The sequence below is a fragment of the Pyxicephalus adspersus genome, chromosome 1, assembly GCF_032062135.1.
Source record: "Pyxicephalus adspersus chromosome 1, UCB_Pads_2.0, whole genome shotgun sequence".
Classification (NCBI taxonomy): Eukaryota; Metazoa; Chordata; class Amphibia; order Anura; family Pyxicephalidae; genus Pyxicephalus; species Pyxicephalus adspersus.
The window spans coordinates 87,022,181-87,040,854 of record NC_092858.1 but is presented as its reverse complement, the minus strand read 5'-3'; the positions used below and the strand labels follow the sequence as shown (position 1 = coordinate 87,040,854).

The following is an 18,674-nucleotide window of genomic DNA, read 5'->3' as shown; positions in this document are numbered from 1 at the left end:
ACCGAATAAATTAGTTTCAGACAACACAACCACACTACAGCACACACTACAATGTTATCATTGGTGATTTAACAGAATGCACAGTTACATCTCTAGAGGTGGATTAGACAGTCAAAAATGTTGCATGAATTATCATAGACTCAATTTTTTTTTTGACCCAGTAGCTTATAAAATGGAAAGTCAAAAATCAGATAGGTCTTTATTGCAGAAAGGGGCAGACGATGTCACTTCTGCAAAAAAACATACTTATGGTTGTTCACGCAACACAACGTGCAATGCTGGGGATGTGCTGGGTCTCCTGGGACTGAGGGAATTCCTGTGCATTTGCAGGAGTTACATTATCCTGGCCTGACCAATCAAGCTGGCTGAAGACCAAGGCACATGCAATAAAGAAGAAGATAGTGGTGCCTGCAAAGGAACAGGGACAGGTGAGTGTATTGTGATCTGCCGGGTCACAATTTTGAGCTTTTAGGTATGGTTCTGCTTTAAATATACCTCTCTGTCAATGTGTGAATGTTTATTTATGAGTATCTGTTTCATCATAATGAATATGCCAATAAACAATAAAACTAGGGCTATAATAAGTAATCTCAAAGGTTCCTGACCTGATGACATGTTTAGTCACAGAACTCCTTGGTGTTTCCTAGTAATCTTTCTCAGATGGGATTTTACAATTCAGCACATATAAATTTTCTTTAACAAATTTATGTTTATTTATATAAACACACACAACCTGAAAACACAGTGGTTGAAAATGACTGTAACAATATGTACCATATTGTTATTGTCATATTTGAAAGCACATGTACTTTTAGACCGGGAAGTTCTGAGAAACTATATAAATATATATATATATATATATATATATATATATATATATATATGCGCAAGTGGTTGCTCAATATCTTGAAAGCAGAGTTGACAAATGATCAGAATGTATCACAATGCACTTACCACACAGTATGAATGGCGGCTGAATTACGCAAACATAATTCTCACCCTTGAAAAATATTTTAGCAATTGCATGAATAGTCAAAGGTTATATCAACATTATTTTTAAGAGGGACAATGTGATCTAAATATAAAGCAACTCATTATAAATACAATTTACAGCTGTTTAAAAAGAAATCATTCATAATTCTAGAGTTAAACATGTGTGGATCTGCAGCTTTTTAAATAAAATGTGATATTAGCGATCAACACGTTTACTTTATAAAGTTTGCCTGTCAGCGTTTGTAGGCTGAGTGCCAGCTTTAGATGTATATGACAACAAACTCTTGGTTATTTGCAGTGGTCCACAGCCTAGGCTAAACTATTTTTCATTGGGGACTCACTATCTAAAAGGATAAAACCACATCTATACATTAATTCAGTTTAGTGCCTACTGATATGTAACTTACATTTAGTGACATACCGGTACCTAAGTGCAAAATCACAAAAGCACATGTGAAAGCTGGCTGGGTATTTTGGAATCTAGCAGCTTTCTTTGACGCAAGAGACAATGGTGATCATCATCAATCATGAATGAAAATTAGCTTTATCTGGTACTGTAGACATAACTAAATGGACTGACATGCAACACCAATGTGAAGGTTAAAACCCAACTGAACCTTTATGGTTTATTTGTGAAATGCAATCAGGCTGTAAATTTGCTTCTATTTCTACTTTTAGCAAGCATTCTTATCAGCAGAAAGCTTGACATCTCTATTGCTTCCTTTCTACCAGTCAAGCAAATCCTCTGAGCAACTACTGGGCTCAAATGAATAAGGCTCTGGCTTCCTAAATGGCACTGGAGCACTTTGAAGAGGGAATAAAAAGTCAACTATTGATTTAAATCTCCAGCATGCTGCTGAAACAGGGGAGTCTAATGTAGAACATTCACAATGAGATGTCACAAACACTGGGGGAGAAGTGTCCTTCCTACAGCACTGTCAAAACCTGGATATCTAATTTCAGGACTGGGCATTTCATTGTTAAAGATGAGCCCCGCAGTGGGCACCCCCCAACCTCAACTGACTCAGCAACCTGCGATGCTGTCCATGAGCTGATTATCAAGGACCGGCAAATAGCCACAAAACAGATAGCCCAGATACATCTTACGGGAGCGTGTTGGGTTTGTTATCACCACTATCCTAGACATGCGCAAGCTTTCAGCGAAGTTGGTGCCGAAATAGGTTAGGCTAGATTACTGACTGAGGATGAAGCCTGGCTCCACATCTATGATCCTGAAACCAAGGAACAGACAAAGGAATGGTGCAACAGCAGGCCGAAGACGTTCCGAACCCAGAAATCAGCCAAAAAAGTCATGGCGTCCGTTTTCTGGGACAAAGATGGTATTCTGTTGGTGGACTACCTACCTCAGGGCTCTAGTATAACCAGACAGTATTATGCTAACCCCCTGGACCAGCTGAAGGAGGCAATTAAAACAAAACGTCTTGGAAAGTTGGCCAAAGGGATCCTTTTTTTGAAGGACAATGCACCTGCGCACACCTCTAACGTTGTGGCTACCAAATTGAACACCCTGGTTGCCAAAGTGAACCATCCCCCCTACTCACCTGACCTGGCCCCCTCAGACTATTATCTGTTCCCAAATTTGAAGAAACACCTGAAGGGGCAACATTTTGAGGAAATTTGTGACGTCAAAGATGCTGGTTTGCGTCCCAACCAAAGGACTTTTATTTGAACAGTTTAGAAAAGCTGCAACTACGCTGTACCAAGTGCATTAGTCTCAGGGGGGAATATGTTGAATAAATGTGTTATGTCATAACTCTTCACCTTAGTCATTGAGGTTGTAGCGGGTAGAGAGGACACATGTCCAGGAGCTGAAATACAGACAAGGAGTCACTGGACCATCAAAATGGTCTAATATTAGATACATAGAGAAATTACAGTGACTCTCATGAGCCCAATGTTTCTACTTACATATGCATTAGCCGGCAAAGCCTTATCAATACAGAGCAATTCATAGACTAGGGCTTGGCACAGTTTCATGAAATTAGGCAACATCTACTTTAAAAGTAAACTGACATGGAACAAAGTGCTGCCTATGACTAGCGTTTGTGCAATATGAATTATGGAGAATAAGAATAAAACTTGGTGAGTGCAGTGAAAGAAAGAAAAATACCAGGATAAGACAAGGCCTAATTATTATCATGATCTGGGAACAGGCACCGATTTTCACTATGCTTAATGTTGCAGAAGAGCTATTTTTACATCCTCTGAGAATATAAAGAATAATTTATTTTGATATGAATCTGGAAAGTTCAGGCAGAAGTGCAGTTAGTTTCACATCTGTGTTTGCACATTCATGTCTTGGGAATAATGGATCTGTCGTATCGCTCACAGAAAAATGTGAGAAAGTGTTCAATCTCATGAATGTAGCAAAGTAGCCTGTGCTACTTATGATCTTGTGTCAGAGCTCAAGTTCAATAAAGGGGGAAGGGGCAGGGCTCAAGCTAGTGATGCAATAATCTGAATGATGAAAACAACACACAGCTTGAAAAAAAGAATAAAACAGGTTGGATGATTAGATATATAGTGCAATATCAATGTAAACATTCCAAACATTGCAGGGGCAAATTAATGCCAATTCAAAACGATTTCTTAAAGTGACCCTATCCCCACAAAGTCACTTGTACACAATGCACACCTTGTAAAAATTAGGCAATATATGTACTTCGCTGGCAAACACTGTGATGAAATGCCGCTTGGATTTTCCCTGGCTGCTGCAGGTATACCTCTTGTTAGCTTATATCACTACAGGTCATTTTCCTTTCACATGTATGCATATGCAGTTTGTTTCCACATGCATTTTATGCATTTTCTGTATGGATAATATATACACAATATGCTTTTATTCTTTTTAAATAGTAAAAAAAAAATCAGTTCAGAGATTTTGCACAATGCAGATCTGTTAAAAAAATAACAAAGCTGCAAGATGCATGTATTTCTGTGCATTAACATTCATTTCAATAGATCTGCTTATTATGTATAAACATCCTTAATAGTAAACCCCACAGGTTCCCTATATGTGGATGGAAAATAACACATAGGTTCATAGCCTCAAAGAAATGCACTGCTACAAAGCGATAACACAATGTTACACAGGCTACAGGCTGTTAAAAATAAAATAAATAAAATTGTTTTACTTTGGTATATAACCACATACTAAAGTTTGATTTGAATCATCCAAGATATTCGTTCATCGTCATGAAGCATTAGCACCATTGTCCCCACTGAAATTTAGCGATCTACCGTATGGGATTGATAAATTCCAAACTGCTAAGCCCTGCAAATATTTTCTATTGGGTAAGATTTTTTTTTTCTATGTAAGCTGCTATCATTACAAGACTATTGATAATAACCCTGTGTATAAAAGTTTTTGGATTAGAATAAAAAATCATAATAAAATGAATGAAGCAAATATGAAATGGCAGCCTATTGCATACTTGTACATCCTTCAATGGTCCCTGAATTCTTGAGGCAATCCGGATTCAGGACAGAATCAAAAATACAGTTGATCCGATTGGGATTAGGTATGGAAATGTCACAGAGAAAACAGATACTTGGCAAACATACCGGTAATATGTGTTTGGCATTTTTCTGATCTTTTTTCAGAACATAAACGTTTTGCTCTGTTACTGGTAACTTCTTCAGCAGATTATGAGATTTGTACCTACAATAAGATTTTACATAAATATAAAAGCTCACCAATGGAGATATTCCCATGAATACCTTCAATACATTGTACATGAAAAAAGAGCCACTTACACTCTTGAAAAAAAAGCATGACATTTTTTGCGTTCTTTTCTGACTTAAGGAGTGTGAGTGAATGAAAGCTGCCATTATTTGGAAGTGAAGAAAGAAAAGGGAATGTACCCCTACTCCCCCACACACACTCCTTTGACAGCTTGCTTTGCTATTGTCACCTGTATCTGTTTCCAGGAAGCCATATTCATTAGGGTTAATCTCTCTCCTAAATGAATAAACAAAGGATTTCTCTGTCACGGGGAAAGGCCAGGTGAGGCGATACCGTCTTCTGACACAGAAAATCATCTGCACAAATGCAGTTCAGGAAATTACCTGCTGCAACCCCACACCTGTGACGGCTTGGCAGGCACATGAGAGATGTTGAGATGCTTGCTGAAATGCTAGCTCATTTTCAGTTACCAGTGGACCCGAATTCTATAACACATAGCAGCTTTTAATATAGACAGGCATCACTACAACAATCCTATAAATTATTTGGTCCAATCAATCACTACTGAAACTACCTTATTGAGGCCCATAAGACCAAAGCAGGATGGAACCCAGGTTCGCTCACCCACTCAGTTCCTGAGACCCAAACGTTTCATAGACAAAACGAGCATCAAAAGAGTGTGCGAAAGGTATCAGTGGGTGAAGGGCGAGACACTTTGCCCTGAATGGGTTAAAAGACAAATTCCTTGTAAAGAAGGCTCTCTCACTAGATCTTGCATGGTACCATTTTTCCTTTTGTTCCATATAACACTGTTCATGAAGTCAGCTGCTCTGTTTCAACTTACATTCTCTTTCATGAATGTGTGAAATGAATTGATAATAAAAAAAATAGAAATATCCGTTCACTGTCTGGCAGCCATACAAGCAATACGCATACAAAGTATCCTTATGAGAATGTTCACAATATTAACTAGAAAGGAAAATATCAGTTTCTCCTCACAATAGCTAAGCTTTTTCTTATGAGATTTTGACTATGATCAGATAAATTAAAGCTGTACCTAGTGTGCTCTTTGATCACTGCTCTGGTGAATGTTTAGAAATATTTTATCCAGACTTTTGCTTCTAACCAATCTGTAGAAGTAATGTGGAAGTCCACACTTCACAAAATATGGAAACCAAATGGTGACTAATGAATTAAAGGTATGCTTTTTGGCCCAGATGTATTGCTTGGGCCATATGGTGGCATAAATAAGAATGAATGAACTGAGCAACTGAAAATTACCCAGCAGCAAACACAACAATGCAAGGAAGATTTTTTAAAATAATGGATGGACAATATTGCTGCAGTTAAGTTTGTACATCATCACAAAACACTACGTTTAAATGTTAAATACCATATAATAAAGTAACAAATAGATGTAATCTACAGCAACCAATAAAACTCATCTTTTACTGCAAGGAGTAATTACCCTACAAAAGTTTTACCAAGAGATTTACCAGAGATCTAGTCTATATGCATAAGTCGGATATTTGTCATAGATCCACCAGTACAATGATATTAGCTTGCTTTATTATGTTTTCAACAGAACTTAAACAGAAATAAAAAAAAACTGTTTAACCTTAAACTGAACCAGTCTGGCATACAAAGTGTGTAGTTTCCCCAAAGCCATCTTGTATGCCATTCAGCAGGCAGGAAAATGGATGGAGAGACTGAATGTTGTTACACCTAGCCAGATTTTACCTATCTTACCTATGTACCACAGCAATCACTGTTTCCCAATCCTTTATCCACAAATTCTGATCAGAGGGCAAAGTGGACTAGAAGCAGAAATTTATCCTGGAGCTATTAGCAATCCCACTTCCCACTGGGTTGCTGGGCTGAATGATACTGCAGTTTTAGACAAATTCATGCAATATTTAATTCGCTTAATTTTACCTTATAAAAATTTGAGCTAATAGTAAAAATACATAGCATAAAAATTCATAGCCCTGCACAAAGGACATTGTCACTAACAAGGATAGTAGCTTTAGACTAGCAAATGTGCATCTTAACATTTCATCTTTTTGCTTATAAGAACTGTGTGCTACATTTATAATCCTCAAAAAATTAATTCATTATCAGTCTACCTTAATCTGGCACCAAAATGAACTTGCGCAGCCAGTTTGTACAGGTTTGTCACTCAAATCACAAATCCAAACCAAGCTGTTACTCCATAGCAGCTGTCAAGGTGAATATATAACAAATACATAACAAACAGTAGGCAGCGATGGAAAGATAGCAAAATGTGTCCAAAGATGACCCAGGTTGCCATTTTTTTAGCTTTTAGATGAGTGCATTCAGAGTAAGTAGCACAGAAAAAATGGCTATTTTTGTTTTATCTTTTCATGCATATTTAAACACTTCCATCATCACCATGGCATATCTAGTTATTTAATGCTTCCAATAGGTGTTAAAAAGTTCCTCAGCTGTAACGCAGCCAATGTATTATGAAAAAGGGAAAGGCAAGTGACTGTCGTTTAAATGCACAAAGGTGAGATAATGGTCTTCCACATCACTAAACTGTCTACTCTACTTAGCATTAAAATGAAGCATCTAGAGACTATAACCCATACAGCCAGTTTTCAAAAATATATACAATATGATAGCAGATGAAAAACGCAAGAGTTGTCACCTTTATTAAGGACAATAACATTGAATAGCAAGATGAGCTGCTTCAGTTCTCTCACATATTTGTCAAGGCAACATCTGGCACTCTGTGTATTGTGGTTTCATGACATTTTAACATTTAATTCCCTCTTTTATTAAAGAATATTAGAGTCTACCATGTAGATTATGCAATGTTTCATCTCCGTTTTTTAGAGGCCTGGCTGACAGCTTCACATATTTAAGGAGCCATCATGGCGCACTTAAGATTCCATAGGGAAGCATTTGTGGCCTAGTATTGTCAAAAAGGGCAGCCATTCTTGGCATGCTTAAACTGAGAGTGTTGCATGTTGTTTAATAAAATACCTCACAGCTACATAATTTTTCCTGTAACATTTTTTACAATCTGCTTGCAAAACTGTAAACATACATGTATGTGTATATACAATCCTACAGAAATATATGGAATATGTCATAACAGTTCTCAAACTGCAGAATTTATTTGCATAAATCTAAGGTGACCTTCAGACACTTGCCTTGTGGAATATATCTCTAAAATTGTGGTGGTCTGGAGACATATGTAAAGATTTTGGAAGAATAATCTTGCAAAAACTCGGATGTACAATGTAGAAAAATGTCTTACTTCCCATACATATGGTACCAAACGGTCTTGTTTTGTTAACACACAAGGTGGCCTTGTCAATTTAAACTTGCCAAATATATAGCAAGTATTGCAAAACTATATACTCTGATAGTATTTGTACTTAAGGATGCTCTACAAGACACAAAATGATACACAATTCACAATCTCAAACAGCAGATATAACACTGGAACAAAGGACTGTTGCAGTGACAGAAATGAAAGGCCTACAGCCAATTACAGCTCAGCTGAAGGCACAACCCCCAGTGCCAGCTATTATTTGTAGAAGCCTCTGCCTCTTGATGATGTGTTTGTCAGAGCTTATATTAGCACTATGAATCAGTCATTTTTTTACAATATGGCTAAGACATTGCCATAATCCCCTCTGCAAGAAATTTGCATGTTCTAGGTGTGATTGCATGGGTTTCCATTTGATGCTAGTGCTTTCTTCCAGTGTTTCATTAGCCGTTTTAAACTTTTCTTGGCTCTATTATGTTGACACTATATATATCCTGTTTATTATTATTAAAATTAATAATAATAATATTAGGGTGTGTCTCACTTGTCCCAAGACCTATATGAATGGAATATACATATTCAGCACAAGCACTGCAGAATATGTTGCAGTCAAATAGATAAATGAAATGCATTCATATACAAAATACCTAGATCTTCCCTATTAGGTTTCAATGTAAACTTTCGGTGAAATTTAAGGGGCTCTCTATTTATAAAACAGAGAATCAGACATTCCCTTGTGGGAATCCTCCAGGTCCATGAGTTTCAATTACAGTAATTGATTCCTATCAGGAAATGTTTGAGGGAATGCCAGATTCTCTATTTTTTTAAACAGAGACCAATGATTTTACTACATTTAAAATCCATGTCAAATCTTAAAATACTTATATAAAATATTACTATAATTCAGTATCACCCACTATGCCATCTTTTTGAATACTATCTACATTCAAAATACTCAAATGAATCAGTATGCAAGTTTTTCCTTATCTCCTTTAATAGCAAACAGAAGTATATACAATGTATGCTGCTGGATATACTGCATGTTTTCTATTATGTTGCATGCATTCTTTTTTAGTATAAGTTCACTGAACTGTGGATGAACACAGGTCATGAGCTCAGGCTCAGTCAGGAAATAGTGGAGTATTCCCAAGCGATACTTAGAGTATGTACATGCTTGGAAAACTAGAGCATTGCTGTCTAACAGCATTGTCCAGTTCCAACTGGCATCTCAGAAGTATATTAGTGTATTAGGGACCAAGTAAAAGAGATGCATATGCTAAGTAGAAGGGCTGCTTCTAGTCCAGTTCACCCACTCTTTAGCTTCTTTTTATGGGGAATGGTATTGATGTAGGGAGGACAAGGGGGTAGTTGGGGTCAATGTAGTTAAAAATACAGCTCATCTTTAACTCCTAACCTAAACATAAACCTTAAAAAAACCAATTTACCTTTCTAGACTTCTAGTATGCTAGAGTTGGACTACTGCTCAACACAAGAGCAACTCCCAGGCCTTCAGAGGTCAAACACAACACCTGTTCCTTGCTCAAATCAACAGTGTTGCTCAGACAAAATGAGTGTGTCGGATTATCAGGCTGCTACTATCACAAGGTATTTATTACCATCCAGTTGCATAGAGTATAGGAAAAGAAATGTACTGTATATCAAAACTGACTGCATTATGGCAAAAAAACTAAAACTTTAGTTGTAAAGTTTACATATTTATAAATAAATTATAATTTATATAACAATACTAGCCTTTAAAGATTCATTATTCTTATTAATAATAATAATAAACAGGATTTATATAGCGCCAACATATTACGCAGCTCTGTATATTAAAAAATGTTGAAAATGACAGACAGATATAGACAGTTACACAGGAGGAGAAGACCCTGCCCCAAAGAGCTTACAATCTAGGAATTACACACGATATATTTTTTATTTGTGTAATATATATGCTACACAACTCATAAAACACTATAAACCACTTCCTAGGCTAGTAGTAGTCCACTTCCTAGACAGTCAGCAGGGATGAGCAGTAGGTATCCAGGCACTGAATGAGATACAGTAAGAATCATAATACTGGGAGATTTTCAGAAACATTGGGAGTCACTGTTCTATAACATTCCACACAGTGATTAGCAGCTCCTAAATCTTCTGTCACGTAAATATTGTATTCCTGGGCACCCAAGGGAAACCCTGGCGTTATGAGCAGTTTCATGATGCAAGACCAAAGTGTCAGGACTAATTAGAATCAACACTTTCTCTAGGTAGTGTTCAAAAACACTTAATAGCATGAAAACGACTATTATATGTGTGACATGAAGCAAGAACCCAGTTTGTACTTTTGTTCGGGCTACTGATTTGACAATCTGCTACGAAGAATGAAAAGTTGTTTAATCACAGGTAATTAAACCAATTAATGCTCAAAACAATTCAATTTAGCCATCATTTTTCTAGCACAGGGATATGACAAAAGTCACTCAAGGCTTTTATCAGGCTTATATGCAGACCTGAAAAATTCCAGCTCGTCAACACATGATCAGAATAGCAGCCACAAAGCAAGCTACCTAAAAATGCAAGTCAGCTCTTATATTTGGAATTCTCAGATTTATTTTAATCTTGGATTTATGGTTACTCTATTTGTTTTAATTTTTTTTTATATATATAATCTACACATATACCTAGTAAACTTTCATGTCAGCATTGATTAACCCACTAATGTTGCTGAACAGAGCAGCAAAGAAGAAAAGGGGGAAGATGAATATACGCACATTTAGTATATTCACAGTTATAGTAATCAAAATCCATATGCAAGTTAATGTGTCTTAAAAATACATTTGGGAAATGTTTTTACATTTTACTACTTTTAGCACATATACTAACTCTTTAGTCATGAAGTTCTTGATTTAGGTTGCTGCTATTTGATAAGCACAAGGTGCATGCATGAATACTTGGAAAATTTGTACTTAATACAGCTGTAAGTGCCCATGCACACAAGCAGAAAAAATGTGATATAGTGCCCTCCACCTGTATGTATCCTCCAAATGTAACACTGTTCTTGAAGTCCATATACAAACCAATGGTAGGATAAACATAGCTAGCCTGGTACAAGTGACAGCCAACTTGTATCTGTTCTGATGCTTTTAAGCAGCTTGTTGCTGTATTACGCATATCATAATGATGTGATAAACTAGCACTGGGCTGAAACACAATGCTGCCTGCCATGATTAACTCCTACAAAAAATGTTGCCTTTTTTCATCACAGATACACACCATTAAGCATATAATTAAATGTGTGCAAGAAATAGAAATCTGACCCTGAAGGAATAACCAGGTTATATCTATTGTTTCCTTGTTCACTGCTACGAGGAATATAAAAAAGGCCAATATCCTTCCTTAACAGATTGTTTCAAAGCACGTCAGGTCTGAAAGCAAGCACTATCTGTAACAACACAAGCTGCCTTTATGCCATGCAGGTAATTACAGGCTCAGGTCAAGGCTTCCAGACCATATTGATTTCACTGCTGTACCAACAAGGGCCCTCAAGCACTGGCTGGATCTGCTCATGGAGGGACAGCCCTAAAGGTCCTGTGACGCCAAGAATCTTCTAGTTCTATCATTGCCAGTAATAAGACACTGATGACCACTCAGCCTTGTCATTTGTTGCCCGCAGCAATTAGAACAGATTGAGCATTCATACTGTGGGTGACTTCATCTGCCTGCTCTACTCACACATCCTGACTACCTGAAACATAACCATTGCTGCAGAAAGTACATTCACAATACATGTAGGCAGGAACAGCAATAAATAATATGAAAACATATGCAAGCTGATATATAATTCTGATTATCAATATTCTGGATAGAGTACAAAGGAACCCATATGTGAGGTTTACACAATCCGACCGAGTCTAGTACAGTCATGTGAAAAAAGAAATACTACTGGATCAGCTGAGTAGCTTTAAAAATCTATAATTATTTTCATTTATAGTTTTAAAGGGGTCTAAAAAGTCCAATTCTTAGTTTATAGTGTCTATAATTGCTTTTCAGTTCTGAGTAGTTGATGGCAGAATATCACATTAGGTTATTTTATACCTCCGAGACCCTATTGGTGAGATATTACCATCAAAATGGCCAGTTTAACAATACAAAGCTAAATATTACTAATCCAATGGCTGGATAGATTACATTATAACATTCTATAAACAAGCAATAGGAAGGTCAATTACATTTGTGTAGCTATCGGCTAGAGACCAAAATTACTTTTACAGATGTTTCCAAGAGGCAGGTGCTTTATGCTGCAAGTGTCCAATTAAAAATTACATATGAACTATAGGTGCAGTTGTCCTTTATGCAAAGGCAAACAGGTAAGCTTATACTAATTAGAGAGCGTGCAGAGCATGAATGACTCAATGTATGTATATCACAGAAATAAAGAAGATCTTTTAGGATGGAAGAGTATTCAACATAATAGCTTATTGAATAATTAACTTGCAATTTGTGAACTCTGCAAACCCTACATTTAAAACAATACAGCTTTATCTATGTTAGAGTGATCAGAGGCAATCTAAATAAATTACAGATCTTCTAATGTTTTAATATGACTTTAATACTGCATGTTAGATAGTTCACTCACCCAGTACGCAGTATATAATTACATTAACACCAACACTGGGCTGGTGAAAAAAGCAGAAATGTGTTTTTTCTCTCGGCAGACAAAAGTTTTTTTTTTTTTATTTTACTTTTAACTCGATACAAGGATATAGCATTCTACCTGGATCAGATTAGTCACACCACTAGCAATAGTCTCCTGTTTTCATGAGGTTTACTTGTTATGGCTGGAGACAAGCAGGTTATTGCAACCACATGCTGTGCCACACAAACATATTCATTTATGCAGCATGGGCCTAATCAAATGTGAATCAAAGAGCTGCACAAGTCAGAATTACTGTAATATTTTATTTTCACAAATAAGAGGGAGAAAGCACACACTATACCATATAATCAAAAGCCCAATATTTATAACAAAATCAATCATAAACCTAAAAGATAGATTTTGATGATAAGATTTTTTAATAGTGGTATTGCTGTATTACAATCAAACCATTTTAAAATGTGAACTATAATTTGGGTCTAGCACAGATTACCAAATTTTACAGCTTAGCACCTTCTATATAATGTTAAAGCTGAAGTTTAGCCTTGCTTTTCATCTTGTGTAGTTGTACAGGTTTTTCTCTTGTATTGATATTCCTTACTATGATTTTGACACACACTGTCACCTCAGAGCGTGCATTAGAAAGTCGGATGGAGCCCAGCTTGTTTCCGGGCTAAAGCAATAGATGGGGGTATTACATATTGGGACTCAGAGACAACTGTGTGTACCAAACTTCTCTGTAATAATTCACACCTCAAAAAGAAAGAGACTTGTTATCATAGACACCATAAAGTGTCATTTTATTACCTTAAGTTCCAAATCCAAAGAAGCTCCAAATCATGTTCAATGAAGAAAACAGATAAAATATATATATAAAAAAAATATAACATGAGCAAAAAAAGGATAATATAACAGTGTTCCTGGACGTTTCTAACATTGGGGTACCTTTGAAAAAAACTTTCAGGTCTTCAGAGAACCCTTCTATAATTACTGTATCCACAGTACATTGACATGGAAGAATGCTTTTTACACTGTTGGCCTTACTGATGGCCAAAAAGATCATTGATGTCACTTAAACTTACCTGACAGCCAAAAATAGCTTATTGCTTAAGGAACCCCTAGCAACCTTAAGAGGAACCCCTTTTGAAACCCACCGATTTATTATGATATTTTTTCTTTGCCAGTACATGTTTTGAGAGGTGAGCCCATATTGAGCCCATATTGCATTTTACATACAGTACACATGAGGATAGGGTGGGGCAAACATTTCAGCACGATAGAAGCTGAAAGCTTGAGGATGATTCCAGATGGTTCCTGGGCACACAGAGAAGGAATATCAAACTAACAGGGACAACTGCCTTATGAGACAGAGATTGCCCTTCCAACTGCAGTCATATTTGGTAGCTTAAATTCCGTTTTCTCATTTCTGAACATTAAAAAAAAAAAAAATTACTACCTGCTTGCTGTAGGTTATTGCACTTAAGCATTGTAAATATTTCTAGTGTGTTTATTAAATCCATGTACCTTGTATGCAAAAAAAGAAATAAGGGGTTTGATTTTGATGCTCAGTAACATTGGATTCACACAAAATCCAAGAACCACAGCTAAAGCATGTTTTAATTGGCATCTGTGGACAATCATACATTTATATTAATTCTCCTTCACTGTCCAATCAGCAGACTAAGGATGTGGACACCCCTGCCCTAATAAAATTTGACATAAACCTGGGGTCACCCTCCGAATTGTGCAGTGTAACAGTTATGTGAATTACAATGTGATCAGGAACAACAGAAAATATTTTGCCAGCTAAAACGATTCAAATAAAAATATTTCATCTGTGGGTATATTTTATCGAATGATGTTCAGGCTTCAGCTTTTAAATGAATCCATCCTTGATATTTATACTAAATGATTCACATATATAGGTTAAAAGTTTATACACAAAACAATGTAATAATACAATTAAAACATAATCATATCATATAAATATAACACTGTAAACCATCTCATCATAATTCAAATTTCCTTTGTTTTGTTGCAGTTATCCAGGTCAGGGCAAATTAAATTGTTATGGTCACACATCTGTGTGAGTCACGGTAATTAAATTACAAATGAAGTCATATCCTTGTCTTGTCACCAAATGTAACATAAAAGTATATTAAATTAGACTGTTTTACTGCATTCTGTTAAGAGAACACAAAAAGATACACATGAAAATGTAAGAGATGTTAACACTCTCACCACCAATGTATCCAGGGCACACAGGAAAAGGTTAAACATAAAGTGATGAGAAATACTAAGACAACCTTTGAAGGTGAGACAGGGTGATGACTAGTGATAAGGAAAGGCGCCACATTGCCTACATTTCCTAGCAACAAGCAATCAACACTCAGATAGGAATCAAAAGACTCCAATGCAAGGTGTGCGGCCTGCTTTTACTTCCTGGTTCAGAGAAGCTTGTAAACTTTTACAAGCATTGTTCTGACCTGTTTACAGCTAAAAACATCCTAATAATACCTGATAAGAGATAAAAATGTTTCTGTGGCCTATTGTAAAAAGAACAGAACTCAAATACATGGAGAAGTATGCTTGGTTAATAAAAGTATTATACATTGACAAATATACAATCTCGCTTCTGTGTAAATGCAAAAGGCATTAAAAATGGCCTTTCCTAAAATGTCAGTTGATCCCCAGAAAACATTAGCAATTGCTCAAGAACATGAAAAAGTAAGAACATTTTTCAGTTTTTGGGGAGCTTTTTTCTTTTTCCTGTACTTGAGACAAAGCAGGAAGTAGGTAGGAGTCTCTATGGCTGTAGAAAATGTCCTATTTTTGCCATGTGTCTCTATAAAATTTACGCTGATTTGCTGGTCCTAGTGACAGCTGTAAATGTTAGACTTCCCTTTAAGTTTTTCCTGGTGATAACAGTCCCAATATAGAAAACATGAGTAAATCTCGCTAATAAGAACACAGACAGCAATAAACACATGAAAAAAACACTTTACAAAATTCCACTATAAGAGAAATCTAAAAAAAACAGTACTTGCCTATGTACTGGTCAACTATTTCAATAAACTAGAAAACAAGTCATAGTTGACCTTTTACAGAACATTATAGTTCATTATCTTTCATCTTGATTTTCTAGGCTTTCTCTATCTTAATCTTAAACAATTATGTCGACATGGAAAAATATGTGAAATGTGCCTTGCCTTCATCCAGATATGTTTAAACTATTAGAAATGTAAGTGGACTTCTGAGAATTACTATAAAGGATCTAGCAGGCCAATCTTTAGCAGACATCAATTGACCAAATAGCTAAGCATTTGGAATAGGGAGAAGCATTTTGCAAAACGTTATAGCTTTAAATTACCACTTAAGCATCGGTCCAAAGTTAAGGTTTAAGAGCCAATTCACCCTCTAAGTTGTGTTTACACATGCAATTTTGTGTGCTTTGGTGCACTGCATTAGGCCAGACTATATATCTTAATATGGGCTGGAAGTGCACAGTAATGTACAAAAAAATTCACCTGCGAAATTTCAGCAATGAATGGACAGCTGTTTACTGATGCACAATCAGAAAGCTCCTTTTGTCAGATTTAAAGCTTTGCTCAATGTATTCAAGACTGATTGGCTTACAATGCCACCCCTTCCTCTTCAGTTTGACTACTGATTGGCTGGGAACTTTCAGAAGACCGGGTTAAAGACAAATTAAGGTAATGATAAAAATACACATAAAGTGTAACTGGATCCCCATTCCATCTTAAATTGCATCTTTCCAATTCTTAGATGTGGTTAGTTGCTACATAAGTTTTCATTTTTCAGGAAGTAAAGAAATGCCTGTTGATCTTGCCACAAATTGGGTGTCTTTGTCATTTTCTGTGAAGTGATATTGTTCTTCTTCTATCTATAATCCCTTTAGCCTCCATGTAATACACATGAAAAATACACACAGTCCAAGCCCACACCATCCTATAAAACCAAAGAATGGTTTACTGGTGTTCCATGAAGTCCAACAGACCCTTTGGGACACTGAATCCTTAAATTAGCTTTTTCTACTTTAATTTCCTTCCTTCTAAAGGCCAGGTATGGTGACATTTTAAATTGTTTTTAAGCATTAGGTCTATTCTTAGTGGCAACCTAGACTTCATCCATACATAGCTACAATGGAATAAGCATTGCCACCCTAGGAGAGGTAGTGTATTATCTACGGGATTTCACAAGATCAAAATAAAGGGGAAATTTCCTGAAAAGGAATGCTAATGCAGCCACTACATGTAAGGACTGATTAGCAGCAATAGATTGCATTTTAGTTTGAATTTAGAAATGCTTTAAATATTTTTTACTATATATATATATATATATATATATATATATATATATATATATATATATATTATAGAATTACTTCAGGCCTACGCTTTAAATGGGAACATATTCAGCCACATTAATAACAATGCTAAAACACTTGTTCCAACCTTGAATCATGCTATCAGGACTCTTGTGTAAACACATTCACTTTAGAATGGCACCTTGTGGTGACACATTAGATTTTTTATGAGCTCTTCTAATCCCATATGTTACTGTAATGGACATTATACCCTGCAGGCAGAAAATCATCACTGCTAAAACTGTCATAAGGTAACAAACCCACTGTGTGGTGATTCACCTGCAGAAAAAAATACCAAATTCTCCCTTTCAAAGAAGAATAGTAAAAATTACCTTCTAGCTCACAGAACCACAAACATGTCTCTTGTATCTAAAGGCAAATATTTTGTAGTATTATCTGCACAGTTCATGAGATTAAGGGAACTTGACTGTGAATTTTAATATACAAAACCGAATGCTGCTGTATGAAATAAATAAACTACACAAAATTACTAGATTTAAACTAAAAGCTAGAGACCTGAAGAATGCCCAAAAATAGCTCTGTTAGGAATGCAAAAATCAGACTAATGTAATGAATGTCCTTTTAAGGCCAAGTACAGCACATGATGCAATGAATGTTACCTCAGCTCAGAATGCATTCACAACAAATTGACCACAAAAGCACTTCACGGGTCTCCACTCTGGCTGCAGATGTCTGTGACACTGACAACATGCCGAATGCAGCACCTTAGAAAAGCAGAAACATAGCAACCCTGGTAGGAATATCCATCATTGTCACTTGGTACTCAGCCTTACATTATATCTGTGGAGTACACAAATGTACCCAAACCAAAAATGGAAAAATAATGAATTCTTAGTTTCATCTCCCTATGTAGGAGCACTTGGATGGATGGATATGTACTGCAGTAATAAATGGAGGTGTTGGTGGACCTGGCAGGTGCATTGTCTGATGGTCAATTGATCTGCTAATGATGACAGTGTACCACAGCAACAGTACAAAGATGGAAGCCACATGCTGCTTCCAAGCAACCGACTGAGAATCAATGAACAACCTAAATCTCCTCTATACCTGTTAGTCAAAGTATATTTTAAGATCCTGTAATGTTCTAGCTCTTAGTAATGCAATAGTCCAGCTGTAATATGTGACCAGTAACCTAAAACAAAATGTTGGCAAGATTTTATGTCTGCTTCCCAAAGGCTGCCTCTTACATCACACATTTTATAAATAAGGAACAGAACTGAAAAGTGTTGGACACGGCTGAGGATCTGGAACCCTAATGATGTCTGCAGACGTTAACATCTTTCTGAAAGGCTTGACCCAACCCTTCTAAAAATGTAACATGCGAAGTTCCAGGAAAGCAGACTCCTGCTCACAATATGCATATCCCATCTCTATTATACATCTTTATTTTAAATCCACTGTTTTAACAATCTTTACAAATCCCTTTTTGTGTTTGTTACAGTTTCCTTTTACAGTATAAACCTCAATCCACTCAGAAGTCTCTCTGGAGGATTTCTGAATCACTGCAGATTAAAATCCTTTTCGACTCTTGACTAATGCTTTTGTTTAATAATTCTGCTTGCGAGAGATTTCATTAGAAAAAAAATCATTTAGAATTATAACTTGCTGTTGG

General features: G+C 36.2%; 1 protein-coding gene across 1 annotated transcript in view; it reads right to left on the bottom strand.

Annotated features, from left to right (window-relative positions):
- BCAS3 (BCAS3 microtubule associated cell migration factor) overlaps positions 1–18,674 on the bottom strand; it is a 532,737-nt gene that overhangs the window by 264,651 nt on the left and 249,412 nt on the right. The gene's annotated exons all lie outside the window — the stretch shown is intronic.